The sequence below is a fragment of the Artibeus jamaicensis genome, unplaced genomic scaffold (assembly GCF_021234435.1).
Source record: "Artibeus jamaicensis isolate MK-2021 breed Jamaican fruit bat unplaced genomic scaffold, CSHL_Jam_final contig_354, whole genome shotgun sequence".
Lineage (NCBI taxonomy): Eukaryota > Metazoa > Chordata > Mammalia > Chiroptera > Phyllostomidae > Artibeus > Artibeus jamaicensis.
In genome coordinates, this window is record NW_026521803.1 from 419237 (window position 1) to 435552 (window position 16316).

Sequence of the window (16316 nt, forward strand, 5' to 3'; positions counted from 1 at the left end):
TGACTAGTCCCTTCTCCTTCTTTCCCCCATTATCCCCTTCCCCCATCCCCTCTGGTCACTGTCAATCTGTTCCATGTTTCCATGCCTCTGGTTGTATTTTGCTTGTTAGTTTATTTTGTTCATTATATTCCTCTTATAAGTGAGATTGTAACATACCCCAATACAAGCAACAAATGTCGGAAGCCTTCAGGAGTTTATGATGGAACTTTATTGGCCAAAGTTTCAAAGTTTTTACCTGCGCAGGGGGGAACTCCCGGGGTGTCTCCGGAGACACGGTGCCAAGATGGCTGCAGATGAGAGTCACACCTGGCGCTTACAGCCTGGGGTTTTTATTGGGGTGAGCAAACAAGCAAGCAAGCAAATACAGAAGCAGACGTAGCTGTTAGCAATTGGCTATTTTGAGAGAACACACACACATCTCTGCTTACTACAATGGATACTTTTCTGCAAAGACAAGGCCATGCAAAGACAAGGTCATACACGGGCAGTATATCTCGTTCAGCACTCTTTGTACTTTCTCTAATTTTTCTATCTCCCTTGCTGAGACCGTCTGGTGCCTGCCTCAGGTTCCTCCTTGCTAATTTTATCTAATTCCAGCCTAACCTAATAAGATCATATGATATCTGTCAATCACCATCCAGCTTATTTTACTTAGCATAATGTTCTCCATATCCATCCAAGCTATTGCAAAAGGTGGGAGTTCCTTCTTTCTTTCTACTGCATAGTATTCCATTATGTAAATGTACCATAGTTTTGATCCACTCATTTACTGATGCTCACTTGAGCTGTTTCCAGCACTTGGCTATTGTAAATTATGCTGCTGTGAACATTAGGGTGTGTGAGTTCTTGAACTGATGATTCAAAACTTTTAGGGTATATTCCCAGCAGAAGAATTGCTGGGTCAAAAGGCAGTTCCATTTTTAATTTCTTGAGAAAATTCCATACTGTTTTGCACAGTGGTTGCACCAGTCTGCATTCCCACCAAAAGTTCACTAGGATTCCCTTTTCTCCACACTCTTGCCAGCACTTTTTTGCTGATTTACTTTTAAATAAATCTCTATTTTATTGATTATGTTAGTATAGTTGTTTCAATTTTTTCCCATTTGGCCCCCTTGCTCAATATCCCCATTCTCTCCAGCAATCCCACCTTAATTCCTGTCCATGGGTCATACCTATAAGTTCTCCATTTTCTATACTGTTCTTAACATACCCCTGTCTATTTCATACCCACCAATTTGTCCTTCATAATCCCTGAAGTCTTCCCTCCATTCTTCCCCTTCCCCCTCCCAGCTGATAACCCTCTAAACATTCTCCAAATCTATGATTCTGCTCCTGCTCTACTTGTTTGCTTAGTTTGTTTTTTAGATTCCATTCTTGATAGCCGTGAATTTGTTGCCATTGTAATGTTCATAGTTTTGATCTTCTTTTTCTTATAGAGTTTCCTTTCATGTTTCATATAATAATGACTTGGTGATGGTGAACTCCTTTAGTTTTACCTTGTCTTGGAAGTACTTTATCTGTCCTTCAGTACTCAGTGATAGCTTTGCTGGATAGAGTAATTAAGACTGTAGATCCTTGCTTTTCAACACTTTGAATAGTTATTGCCAGTTCCTTCTAGCCTGCAAAGTTCCTTTTGAGAAATTAACTGATAGTCTTATGGAAATTCCTTTGTACAAAACTACCTGCTTTTCTTTTGCTGCTCTTAAGATTCTCTCTTTATCTTTAACCTTTAGCATTTTAATTATGATGTGTCTTGGTGTGGTCCTCTTTGGGTCTACCTTGTTTGAGACTCTCTGTCCTTCCTGAACTTCTATTTCTATTTCCAACACCATTTAGGTAAGTTTTCTTTCATTATTTTTTCAAATAAGTTTTTGATTTCTTGCTTTTCCTCTTTTCTTTCTGGTACCTCTATGATTCGGATGTTGGTTATGTTTGGAGATGTCCCAAAGGCTCCTTAGTCTACCCTCATTTTTTGAATTCTTTTTTCTTCTTGCTGTTCTGATTGAATGCTTTTTTCTTCCTTATGTTCCAAATCATTGACTTGATTCTTGGCTTCATCCCCTTCATTGTTGCTTCCCTGTAGATTTTTCTTTATTTAATGTAACCTTCATTTCTGCCTGGGTCTTTTTTATACTGTTGTAGTACTCAATGAGTTTTTTGAGCATCCTGATATCCAGTGTTTTGAAATCTGCATTTGATAGGTTGCTTATCTCCATTTAGTTTAGTTCTTTTCCTGGAGTTTTGTCCTGTTCTTTTGTTTGGGTCATATTTCTTTGTCTCTTCAATTTGGCAGCCTCCCTGTGTTTGTTTTTTTGTATTAGGTAGAGCTGCTTTGACTCTCTGTCTTAGTAGTGGACCCTATTACAGAAAAGCATACCTGTCAGTTGTATGGGGTGGAGCCTTAAGAAATTGCCATGGCAAGGCAACCCATTTCACTGCTTTGTGGCTCTGTGTTTGGAGGACTTGGTGAAGGGACAATGCCACTGCCTGCCTGGCCACTGGAGATTTGCCCAAAGGGAAGCTGTCTCCTGACACTTTCCCTGTTGCCTGTCACTTCACTTTCTCCCCATATGCCTCTGATGCCTTTCTAGCTGTTGTCCTGGTGCTGAATCACAGAGAGGGTGGGTCTATGTAGGTCCTAAGAGCTTTGCAGGTCCTTTAAGAGGAGTCTTCTGAGACTCCTGCAGTTTATTCCACTTCCCCAACCCCCACTGGTTTTACCACCAGAAGTTATAAGGTTTTATCTTCCTGGCACTGAACCCCTGAGTTCAGTGGTCTGGTCTGAGGCTGGGATCACTTACTCCTGAGGTATCCCTCCTAATTTTTATCTACCACATGTGAATGTGGGGCTTCCCATTCCATGTATCCACACCTCTCTACCCTCTCTGCACCTTTCTGTGCACCTCTTCGCATGTCTCTGCATCTCCACCTGTCCTACCTATTTAGATGAATGTGGCTTCTTTAATTCCTTTGTTGTTGGACTTCCATGCAGCTCAATTTTCTGATGAATCTGGGTGCTATTTGTTTTGTAGTCCAGTTGTAAATTTTACTGTAGTCATGCAAGGTGGCAAAGTGTGTTTATGTACATCTCTATCTTGACTGAAAGCCATTGTTTGTTGATTTACTAATGATGGCCTTTCTGACTGGTGTGAGGGGATATCTCAATGTGGTTTTAATTTGTATTTATCTGATGGCTAGTAATGTTGAGTATCTTTTCATATGTCTACAGGCTATCTGTACATAGAGGAAACATAGGCAGTAAAATTTCAAATATCCCATGTACCAATATTTTTGCTGATATAGAGATGATATTGTTACTAGGTATATTTTCCTCTCCAGAGGACAAGGGTTGGTCTTGCAGTTCAAAGCTCTACAATGCAAGTTTTCAATATATACATCCAGCTTTATTCCTCACTAGCCAGGTTATTAGGGCAAGAATTTCGCCTGAGCACCAGCTTTCAAATTTTATCTAAGAATAGATTGCCTCCTATCTGTGGATGTTTAAAAACAGCACAGTACCCCAGCCTATGTGGTTCAGTTGATTGGAGTGTTGTCCAATGAACCAATAAGTCACATGTTCAATTTCCCCATCAGGAACATGCCTAGGTTGGCAGTTCAGTTCCCTACCGGGGTACAACTGATTGATGTTTCTCTCGCATTGATGTCACTCTCTCTCATGCTCTCTATCTCCCTTCCTCTTTCTCTGAAATCAATGGATGTATTTTTGGGTGGGGATTAAAATAAAAAAAAGAATAGAACAGTGTTGGCCTTCCAATCAGAGCCTTTCTATAAAAGAAGAAATGTGAGTAAATTATCACTCACAATTAGTGTTTTTATTTTAAATTTCCTACCCTAAATTGTCGCATTCAATTGTGAACTAGACAAAAATGTTCATCTTTTTTGTGTTTTCAGCTGGAACCCTGTCTACAATGACTACTCTATCCTCTGTTCTCTACTGATGACTTCCAGTCTCAGCCCCTGATCCATCCAGCACTCTCCTCACCAAGACTCAGAATCATCAGATCCCATGGTGTAAGCTCTTCCTCCGGGCACCAATTCCAATGCCACCCCTTTTGCAAATCTTCCCCTACCACGTAATGAGCCCCATTTAGCTTTCTGTCCTCCCTTCTTATGTTACTTGATATGCAAGATTCCTATTTGCTCTTCAGTCTCTGCTTTGCACTATAATCATGTAAGGACATATCTATCTGATTCACTAAACAGCAAGCACCTAGAAGGCATATTGTATTTAACTCATCTTTCTATATCACAGAAAACCTACTACCTGTATAATTCAACAATACTGAACAGATACAAAGATGTGTAATGGAAAAAATATGGATGCAACTCATAACTGTGTGCCCACAGCTGAGATTAAGAAATGACACATTACCATGACCTTGGAAGGCCCACGGGTGTCCCTCACCAGTCCTACTGCCTTCTCTCTTCACTTAGAGACAACTATTATTTTATGTTTTAGCTGGTAATTTTCATACTTTTCTACATAGTTTTGCTATATATATATTCACATTCCTAGGTGTCATTTATATAAATATCTGGAGAAATAAACTTTTCATATATATCCTGTATCTATGTTATATAAAAAGTTTTTAAACTTCACGTGAAAATCGAATTATACTACATGTATTTGGTTGTGACTCCTTTTTGTGTTCAAAATTGCATCCTTGAGAACAATGCACATTGTTGCTTTTGTCACAGAGACAGCAGGGGTCTCATTGACCCTTTGGGCTCTTGTGCCCAGAAATAAGTCGGCAGCAAGAAGAATCACCTGATCGCTTGGTGGAGCTAGTGGGGTAGGAAGGAAACTGTGAAACTTGTGTGATCTACCCAGGTGTCTCCATGATCTGCCTTACCTTTGGGAGTATGAATGGAGAGTGCAGGAATCACAAGCAGAAGGGGTGCCTGCCAGAAGTGCGTTCTCCTTGGGAGTGAAGTTGGGTTGACATCATCAGACAAAGCAGTAGATAAAGTGAGGTGATAGCTAAGGGTGGGAGGAATATAGGGTGGACAATAAAGGTAGGAGAAGACAAGTACCAGTTGTGGCCTCAGCCTGAGCTGCCCAGCAGGGAGCTTCCCTGGTCTAAGTTTTCCTTTGGGAAGAGGGGCCTGGAGGAACCGTGGGGGAGTGGTTGCTGCACATGTGTGGATGAGTGCATCTGGCTGCATAAGGAGTGGACTAAAGAGCCCATGAGAAGACACCCTTCTGATGTCTGGGTACAGGGACTGAACAGGCTGGCAACCCAGCAGCTACACTCAGAATTCCATTGCTGTGTTTACACATAGATCATGCTTCCTGAGGGCTGCTTTCTGTCAATGACAGCATGGCAGGGATACGGAGGCAGGTACACTCCCCAGAAAAAATGGATATGACAGTTAATTTTACGTGTCAACTTGGACCATGTAGCTAGGCCCTGGTACTCAGATACTTGGTCAACATGTCTGGATGTTGCTGTGAAGAAATATTTCAGGCAAGATTAACATTCAAATTAGTGGACTTTGAGGAAAGTAGATCACCCTCCATAATGTGGGTGATCTAATCACTTAAGCTCTTAGGATGAAAGACTGAGATTTCCCAAGAAAAAAGAAATTCTGCCTCTAGATTGCTATTGAATTCAAGAATTCAACAGCTCTTCCCTCAGTCTCCAGCCTGTTGGTCTGCCCTGCAGATTTCAGATTTGCCAGCCCCGTGTTTGCCAGAGCAAGGTCCCTAAAACAAATCAAATCAATCTCCCTGTTTGTCTTTCTCTGTGCCATCTATCTACCTATCTATCTATCTATCTATCTATCTATCTATCTATCTATCTATCTATCATCATTTATCTGTCTATCTATCATCTGCATCCTATCCTATCCTATCCTATCCTATCCTATCCTATCCTATCCTATCCTATCCTATCCTATCCTATTCATTCTGTTTCTGTGGAGTACTAACCCTGACTAATACAGGGTATGCTTACAATGGGTGGCTTTGGCTCACAAACTCTTCAGTGGTCTTCAACTTTCATTAAAACTGACCTGTAGTTTCCTGCCTTAAATTCCTTCCTTCCCAGCCTTTGTCAGTTGTAATCAGACCTGAACCCTGTGCTGGCAGCTCTCCCAACCTCCCCCAGAATCCTTTCCATCTTCACAGAGTGACAGTGTTCTTGTACATCCTTTTACATTCTTGATTTTGCGGGGGGGGGGGGGGGGGGGCGTTGTATGTTTGCTCCTTCAATTACATTAAATGTGTTAGGTTTTCAATGAATTAATATTTTGCTTTGTTAATCCTTTCAGTTATGGATTGGTTCTATCTTATAATTTTTGCTTTTATGTTTTTTAGTTCCTTTCTTTTACTTTTTGGGGTTGATATTGTTGTTATCTTTCTATTCTCCTGAAATGGGTGTCTAGTTCATTAAATTTTATCCTTCCTTCCTAATATGTTTTAAGCTATAGATTACCCTTTATGAGTTGCTTTAACTATGTTCCACAAATATTAATTTGTAATTTTCTTTTTTGTGTAGTTCAAAATATTTTTTAATTTTTATCATGATTTCTTCTATGTCTGTGTTATTTAAGAATGATGAAAGATTTTTCAGTTATCATTTTGCAATTGATTTTAGTATATTTTATTGATTATGCTATTACAATTCTCCCAATATTTTTCTCCCCTTTGATTCCCCTTGACTCTACACCCCCTGCCCTCCAGCATTCCCCCCTTAGTTCATGCCCACAAGTCTTGCATATAAGTTCTTTGGCTTCTTTGTTTCCTATACTATTCTTAACCTCCCCCCACTGTGTATTTTTGCCTACCAATTATGCTTCTTTTTTAATATGTATTTAACATAACAACATAAATAACTATAGTTTCCCAAAATTTTAAGAAGGAGCTTTAAATCTCTTTAATGTCTGGCTTAATGGAAAACAGCTGGATTCTCATGCCTGCTTATGTATTCAATTGTTATGATATGTTGATTTGGTATATGAAGAAACCCTGGGCTCACACAGATAATAGAAAAAGGAAAGATTCTTTTTCAGATATTTATGGTTTTTATTTATTTTTTATTCCATTTTGTGTTTGCTAGTTTTTATTTTCTGATACTACACCAAAATCTAAAAAGTGATAGTTTGTTAAAGGTTAGCTGCTGTGTGGTATCTAAAACCACATCTGTGAACTGTTGATACCCTATTACATTAAAACTCATTGGCCTGTCTTGCCCTTTATTTTTTTATTTCTTAAAATATATTTTATTGATTATGCTATTATAATTATCCCATTTTCCTCCCCTTTATTCCCCTCTTCCCAGTACCCTCCACCTCCCACCATTATTCCCCCACCTTAGTTCATGTCCATGGGTTGTACATGTAAGTTCTTTGGCTTCTCCACTTCCCATATTATTCTTACCCTCCCCCTGTCTATTTTGTACCTACAATTTATGCTTCTTATTCTCTGTACCTTTATCCCCATTTTCCTCCTCCCACTACCTGCTGATAATCCTCCATGTGCTCTCTATTTCTGTGATTCTCTTCCTGTTCTAGTTGTTTGGTTAGTTTGTGTTTGTTTTTGTTTTTTAGGTTTGGTTGTTGATAGTTGTGAGTTTGTTGCCATTTTATGGTTCATATTTTTGGTCTTTTTCTTTTTCTTAGATATGTTCCTTTAACAATCCATATAATAAGGGTTTGCTGATGATGAACTCCATTAACCTGACCTTATCTGGGAAGCCTTTATTTGCCCTTCCATTCTAAATGATAGCTTTGCTGGATAGACTAATCTGGGATGTAGGTCTTTTGCTTTCATAACTTTGAATACTTCTTTCCAACCCATTCTTGCCTGCAAGGTTTTTTTTGAGAAATCAGGTGAGAGGCTTACGGGAACTCCTTTGTAGGTAACTGTCCTTTTCTCTTGCTGCTTTTAAGATTCTCTCCTTATCTTTAATCTTGGATAATGTACTTATGATGTGCCTTGATGTGTGCTTCTTTGGGTCCAACTTCTTTGGGACTCTCTGGGTTTCCTGGACTTCTTGGAAGTCTATTTCTTTTGCCAGATTAGGGAAATTCTCCTTCATTATTTGTTCAAATAAGTTTTCAATTTCTTAGTGTGTTCTCACGTTTCAAGATCAGGCAGGTTTTTGGTATTCATGCAGATGGAAAAATATTCATGGAGCCGTTGGGATGTCTGGCATGCCTTCATTCATGCATGGGGGAGCCATGCATGCTGCAAGCTGCATGTTTATCTGCATGTCCCATGTCATGGCCCTTGCTCCTTAGGGTGGTACTCATCATGGCTCCTGTCCCCTTGTGTGTCTCTTATCATCATTACCCCCAGCAAGGAGTCCCTGCCTGTTTCAGTACTAGAGGGAAACAAACTCAGAAAAATGCCAGAATATTACATAACATAACATATTTCTGTGCATGCAAGCTCACTTCATGTTATGGAAACAGTTTGTCAGATCAGTCTCAAGGCTATGAGAACACCAGTTATCAGACCTGTCCAAGGCCACTGCTCCCCTTAGTTACCCAGACACCTGGGTGAGGATGCCAGACTACCTCCACTTACTCTGCACTCGATTTTCCTTTTCTCCTTCTGGCACCTCTATGATTTGAATGTTAGCATGTTTAAAGTTGTCTTGGAGTTTCCTAAGCCTCTCCTCATTTTTCTTTGAATTCTTGTTACTTCATTCTGTTCTAGTTGAATGTTTATTTCTTCCTTCTGCTCCAAACTATTGATTTGAATTCTGGTTTTCTTTCCATCAGTGTTGGTTCCTTGCACATTTTCCTTTATTTCACTTTTCATAGCCTTCAGCTTTTCATCTATTTTGTAACCATAATGAACCATTTTCTGTGAGCATCTTGATTACCAGTGTTTTGAACTGTGCATGTATTAGGTTGGGTATCTCTTCATCACTTAGTTGTATTTTTTTTCTGGAGCTTTGATCTGTTCTTTCATTTGGGCCATATTTTTTGTCTTGCTGCACCTGTTACATAGTGGGGAGTGGAGCCTTAGGTATTCGCCAGGGTCAGACAACCCACATCACTGCGTTGTGGCAGTGTATGTGGGGGAGGTATCTGAGAGGGAACAGTGCTGCTTGCTCAGCTCTTGGCTGGCTTTCCATCCCTTCCTCTGCTACCCACAAGCAAATTGGGCCCTTGTGGTGCTGATTCCCAGGTGGGTGGGTTTGTGTACATTCTAGGACCTTGAGGGTCTCTCCAATGAACTTTTCCATGAGGCTGGGAGTTTTTCCCACCACTGCAACCCCCATAGCTTTTTTCAGTCTGAGGTTCTTTGGCTATTTCCCTGTGCTGGAACCCTGGGTTGTGCAGTCTGTCTCAGTTTCCAGTTGTTCCTCTTGGCTTATCTACACATGAATGTGGGACTGCCCACTATGCCAGATGCCAACTTGCTGCAAGTCCTCTCAGCCCTGGCTGTCCGTCACTGCCCCTCCTACTAGTCTGAATGAATGTTTCTTCTTCATTGTCAGACTTCCATACAGTTTGATTATCTGGCAGTTCTTGTTATTTTTTGTTTTTAAATTTGTCGTTGTCCTTCTTTTGGTTGTCCAAGGAGGCAAAATATATCTCCCTAAGCTTCCATCTCGGCCAGAAGTGACCAATTGTGCTTCTTATTCCCTGTACCTTTTCCCCCATTCTTCTCCTCCCCTTCCCCACTGAAAACCCTCCATGTGATTTCCCATTTCTCTGGTCGTGTTCCTGTTCTAGTTGTTTGCTTAGTTTTTGTAATAGATTTTTAACAAAATCATATTATAATCATATAACATGTTTTGTACAGTCTCAATCATTGAAAATATGGAGACTTGCATTATGGCCCAGCATAGGGTCAATTTTTTAAAACGTCCTCGTATACTTGAAAACCAGGTATCTTCCATCATTGCTGGGTTCAGTGTCACATACGTATTGTATATCTGGTTAAGTTTATGAATTGTATCCTGTTCAAGTCTTCTGTGTTGTTGTCAATTTTTTCTGCTTATTTTGTCATCTCCCAAGAGAAATATGTATTCTTATATTAACTTTTAAAAATATTACTAGGTACATAGAAGTTTTAAGTTGTTATATCTTCTCAGTTAACTGAAACTTTAATCAATATAAAATACTCTTCCTTTGTATTGGTTAGGCTTTTGCCATAAAATCCATTTTGCCTGCTATTTATGAGTCACCAGATTTCTTCTGAGTAGTATTTTCAGGATTTGTCTTTTTTCTCCCATCTTTATACTTTCAGCCTTCCTGTATGTTTCCATATCCTACATATTTTAGATGCATTTTTAAAGAAATGGCTTATAATTATTTTTATTTTTATATTTTTCTCTAAATTCACTGCCCTTTTACTGGAGCATTTGGCCAATTAATATGAATTGTAGTTGATGTTTTACTTGGGTTTATTTCTACCATCCTATTTCTGCTTTCTCTTTGCTCACCCTGGTTTCTGTTTCCTTGTTTGTCTCTCATTTATTCCCTTCTTGGTATTGATTGAGACCTTTTATCATTCTATTTATTTTTTAACTATTTTGAAAACTAAGCATTATATTTCTTTTTCTTGATTTATTTGTTTATTTAAAATATAACATTGAGAACAAAGTCTATGCCAGGCACTGTCATAGGTGCCTGGGAAAACACATACACAAAATAGAAAAGATTCCTGTTCTTCTGAATCTTATATTTTGGGCTTGTATGTGTGTGTGCCAGATAGAGAGAGAGAGAAAGAGAAGGCGGAGGGGAAGAGAGATAGTAAACAATGAATGCAATAGATAATTAAAATAAATACGAATGTTACAAAGTGATAGTTATGAGAGAAAAGAACAATGGAGCAGGGTAATGAGTTTGAGGGTACAGATGATGGGAGTGGGGAGCGATCTGCAATATTAAATAGGGAGAATCTCAGATAAAAAGTGACAATGAGTGAATATTGAAGGCACTGAGGAATTTAAGCATGTAGATCTCTGAGAGAAGAGCTTTTATGACAAATAAAACTGCCACTTCCATGCAGATGGCAGAAGTGTGCCTGGTCTTCCAGACACAGTAAGGAGCCCAGTGGAGGGTAAAGGAGATAAAGTCAGAGAAGTGACAGGGGCATAGAGGCAGCCGGCCTAGCAGGAGGTCATGTGGGGGCTCTTGTAAGGACTGCTGTAAAGAATCTGGCTTTTACTCTGAGTAAAATGGAAAGTCAGTTCAGGTTTTGAGCAAAGGAGTAATATGATCCAACTGAATATTTTGAAAGCATCACCCTGGACGCTGTGAGAAAACAGATTCTAGAGGGCCAGTGGTAGAGGTGGGGAGGCAGCTAAAAGCCTCCTGCAGTAATCCAGGTGGAAGTGATAGTGACTCAGAGCAGGATGTTAGCCTTGGGAAGTGGTGGGACTGGGCTGGAAATAGTTTTGAGATAGGGCCTCCCACACTTCCTGATGGATTGAGAGACTTTTTTTTTTTGTATTGAGCAACTGCAAAGATAGAATTTCAATGAAATGATCCTGGAAAGCTTGTAATTAGGACAGAGGCTTCGTTTTGTTTTGTTAGTGGAAGGAAGGCAGGTAAGGAAATACCTTTGGGACATAGAGATTTCAAGAAAACAGTGGGATATATGAGTTTGGAGTTCAGAACAAAGGTCTGGACTGAAGAAATAAATCTTGGAGCCTTTGGCATTTAGGTGGCACAGACTACTCAGCTCCCAAATTTTAACATATTATTTAACTTAACCAAATTTAGAGTTAATATCTTTACAATGCTTTTAAATCATATAAGGAATCTGGCACACTATATAACTTTCATTACTCTTTTTACAAAAAGGTTTGCTTTTTCTTTTTTTTTATACTTAAGTATACTTGGTATATAATATTAGTATATTAATTTTAGGCATACAATATAGTGACTCAACAGTTTGATACTTTAAAATATGATCACCCAACAAATTCTAGTAATCACTGTCACCCTGCAAACTTACCACAATATTACTGACTATATCCCCATTCACCTTTTTCACCCATCCCCCTCCCCTCTGGCAAACAACCCTTTAGTCTCTATTTCTATGAGTCTCTTTTTGTTTTGTTTGTTCAGTTCTTTTTTTAAGACCTCACACGTAGTGAATTCATTCAGTATTTGTCTTTCTCTGTCTTATTTCACTTAGCATAATGTCTTGTAGGTCCATCCATGTTGTCACCAAAAGCAAAATTTCATTCCTTTTTATTGCTGCACAATATTCCATTGTGTATGTGTATCCCATCTTCACTATCCACTTCTCTATTAGGGGATACCTGGTTTACTTCTATATCTTGGCAATTGTTAGTAATACTGCAATGAATACTGGGGTGCATACATTATTTTGAACTAGTGTTCTTGTTTTCTTCAGATAAATATCTAGAAGTAGAATTGCTGGGTCATGGGGTAGGTCTATCTTTAGGTTTTTTGTTTTGTTTTGTTTTTTTAAAAATCTTCATGTTGTTTTCCATAGTGCATGCACAGGAAAGAAGACATTTCTCCAAAGACGTACAGATGGCCAATAGGCAAATGAAAAGATTAAAAGAGGCTCAACATCACTAATCTTCAGGGAAAGGCAAATCAAAACCACAATGAACTGTCAACTCACAACTGTGAGAATTTTTATTATCAAAAGGTTAACGAATAGGTTGAGGAGGATGTGGAGAAAACAGAACCCAGGCACTGTTGCTGGGATACTTCGCACTTTGTAGTACATTCTTATTTCTTGTTTTTTTAATTCTATAGGATTTATTGATATTATTTTACATGGTGTTTACATAGATTTATCCCTTCTCAACATTTCTTCTCATACTTCACAGCTACATTTAGAATCACTTTCTTATTCGTGAAATATATCCTTCAGAATTCCCTTAGCAGAGGTTGATTGCTATAAATGTTTTTATTGCTTTGAAAATGGTTTTATTTCACTTCGATTTTTTATAGAAGTTCTTTGCTAAGAACACAATTGCTAAGAACACAATTCTAAGTTGACATCTATTTTGTCCAAGCACACTAAAAATCCCATTTCACTGTCTTGGGTCTCCCAACTGTTGCCAGGAAGAAATCAGATCTCAAACTAAATGTCATTCAATTCTAGTTAATCTTCTTTCTTTTAAAAAATATTTAACCGATTTTATTTTATTTTTGTTGTTGTTCAAGTACAATTGTCTCCATTTCCCCCCCATCCTCCTCACCCCAGCCATCTCCACCCCCGACCCTCAGTCCTCAGTCGTGTCCCTTTCTGGCTTTGTCCCAGGTCCTCGATACACGTTCCTTGATGATTCTTTCCTCTTCTCTCCCCGTGATCCCCTCCCACCTCCTCTCTGATTACTGTCAGTTTGCTCTTAATGTCAATGTCTCTGCTTTCTTTCTAGCTTTAAAAACCATCTCCTTGTCTCACTATGATATAACATAATGTGTGTTTCTTATATTCCTTTAATTGTATTTGTAAATTGTTGGGTTTAATCTGTGAATTGAAATTTTTTAAGTTCTGAAGATTCCCCAGCTGCTTTCCCCTCAAATGTTTGTGAGCTGTTCGTGTGCGAACCTGTTCCCTTCTGCCTCCACCTGTTATACATTCTATCAGTTGTTCTCAGGTGCTCACTCTAGATGATTTCCTCAGAATTAGCTTTCATTTGTACATAATTCTATGTTTATAAACTGATGCTAAACCTTTCAATTGTTTTAATGTCAATTACTACACATCTCATGTCTAGAAATAATTTTGTTTCTTTAAAACCTGCTTTTAATTTTAGTATTTTAAGCTCTTGCTTTTATTTCTTTAAAGCATATTAAACATTCTTCTTTTATATTATGTTTCCAATGATCCCAATTCCTTCAGTCTTTGTGAGTATGATTCTACTGGCTTAGTTTTTCCTGGCTCTCAATCATGGCGCCTTACTCCTTTTGAGCTTTGTGATTTTCAACATCAAGTTCCTATCTCTTGGATTTTATGTGAAGGAATTATTTGAGGGCTCCATGGAAGGTACGCGCCTCCAAAGATAACTATTGCCTGCTTTTGCCAGTTACATCAGGGCACCAGACAAACTGGACTATTGTAAACGAAATCCTGTAAACTCAGTCATGTTTCAAGGAAGGTCTGAACTACCACATTCACTATTTGTGTGAATTCAAGGGGCAAACCTGCTTAAGGCCACCTGGTAGTGATAAGTTTTTCAAGAAGATTTATTCTCTTTCTAGTCCAAAAGCTTAAGCTCTGCAGATGGCCTTGCAGTCCTCTTGGGGTGGGGGAACAGTATCCTTAGTCCACCCCAGCACCAGGTGAGAAATCATTTGAGGTTTCAGCTCAATGCAAGGGGGTCTTCCATGAGATTGTCCTTCTTGGACCAGCCATGAAAACCAAAGATCAAGGCCCCAGGTTTGGCAAAAGTACTCAGGCCTAAACCTGCCGCCTATCTACATACTTTCTATTTCAGGTTCTGTGTTCACTTAGCTCTCAGCCCGTGTGCATGCATTAATTTCTTCCTGATTTATCAATATGTTACAATTATTTTGTAGCCTAGGTTATTTAATTCACATTCGCAGAAGAATTGGTCAGGGTGTCTATGCCCACACTGTTTGAGTCACAAGCTCTCCATTATTTTTTCATCTTAATCTTAACAGTTGTCATATAATGGCAACATTATCTCATTTATTTACTTATTTATTTTAAATTTTTAACCTCACCCAAGGACTTTTTTATCATTGATTTTAGAGAGAAGGGAAGGAAGAGTGGAAGGGATAAAGAGAGAGAAATATCGATGTGAGAACCAAACATCAATTGGTTGCCTCCTGCACATGCTCAGATCAGGGATTGCATGTGCCCTGACTGGGAATCGAACCCACAACCCTGTTTATGGTACCCCGTTCCCACCAACTGAGCCATAATCTCATTTATAATGATTGAAAAGATGTTGCTTTTGGAATACATGCTTCCTTTTCTCATCCTCATAGCTACGTTTTTGAGAGCATGAATGTAGATAGAGAAGGAAAAAAAACCAAAATCAAACAACCAAGGTCATCAAGGAGGCACAGAGGGCTTTGTAAGCAGGCAAATGTGTGATGGGCTATATTAACTCCGGAGGACAGGTGCATGTGAACAGGCCTGGGCAGGACACGGAGGCCCAGACGGCCACACTGGACATGACCAGGACTCTAAATTTAGATCCCATTCCATAAATGACACACATGAAGATTTTTTTCCCTACAAGGTTCTGCTAATGAAAACTAATTGCTTTGAAACTCGTTTTTTTTCTGGGTACTCATATCTGAAAGTTTGTAGCTTACCATAGATTAGTTATTACATTTGTATTTCTGCTTGAAAATCCAAAGCAATGTTAAATCTTTCACTTCCTAGTTTTAAGCTTGGTCTTTTCTTCATGCATTTTATTGACTGCAAAAAAAAATAGTGGGTTAATATTAAATGTTAACCAACTCTATATGGCTTACATTTTTAGATTTAATTTGCCTCTAAAATCTTAGGTACATGCAATTAAATTATGAGTAAATATTACTAATACATGCTCATATTCAGTGAATAGTAGAATCTAAAAGAAATGATTTCTTCTCTGTTAAGCCTTTTTCATTAGATGATCAAATTTTATTGATTTTACTTCTCTGTGTAATTTGTGGCTTCATATAATTTTAGCCTTTGGGTCTTTTCAGTTTAATTTTCGAAGTCTTCTGGGGATCTTTTCTCTTTTCTCATGCATTAACTTGGAATTGTGCAGAATAATTTTCCATTTGGATGAATCAAGCAATTAAGGAAGAATGTCACCAATCTCCACTAAGCTTTGTTCACACTTGAAAAAAATTTTGAAAAGAAAAATTAAATGCTGTTTTTTGGGTATTTTATAATTTTTCCCCAATTTATTAGTAGCAGTTACTTAACTATACAACTATTTTTCATGAAAATCTAATCAAAATATTTTGGCCTTACCAGTAGTATATCAATATTTGCTGTTCTTTTCATAAGTCTCTATGATTACATTTTAATAAGTTAATATGAATTATTGTTCTGAGATAATTAAATTCATTTTATCTGTGTCTTTAGATTTTAGATAATTTAAGTAAATGCATGATTTTATAAAGTCTTTCAGTTACAAAAATAATTGATGTCATGTTTAACTTATTTCTAACTGACAATTAGAGTTTTCACTTACAGTTTTTTATTCTATCTGTGAAAATCTGGAGTGAAGTGTGGTTTAAACCTGAATTTGTGCTGATTTAATGGGGTTTCTAATTTATCTAGTATAAACATTTATACCCCTGTAATTGCACTAGAGGGAGCTGTTCGTCCTTCATTACTCAGCGAACCAGCGATTGTTTCTGTGTGT

At 38.3% G+C, this 16316-nt stretch overlaps 1 long non-coding RNA gene across 1 annotated transcript in view; it reads left to right on the forward strand.

Moving 5' to 3' along the window:
* Positions 1-4581, forward strand: part of LOC119050945 (uncharacterized) — a 37950-nt gene extending 33369 nt beyond the window's left edge. Inside the window, exon 3 of the long non-coding RNA XR_005082840.2 lies at positions 3913-4581. This is a non-coding gene — a long non-coding RNA (uncharacterized LOC119050945). The remainder of the gene's footprint in view (positions 1-3912) is intronic.
* The last annotated feature ends 11735 nt before the right edge of the window (positions 4582-16316 follow it).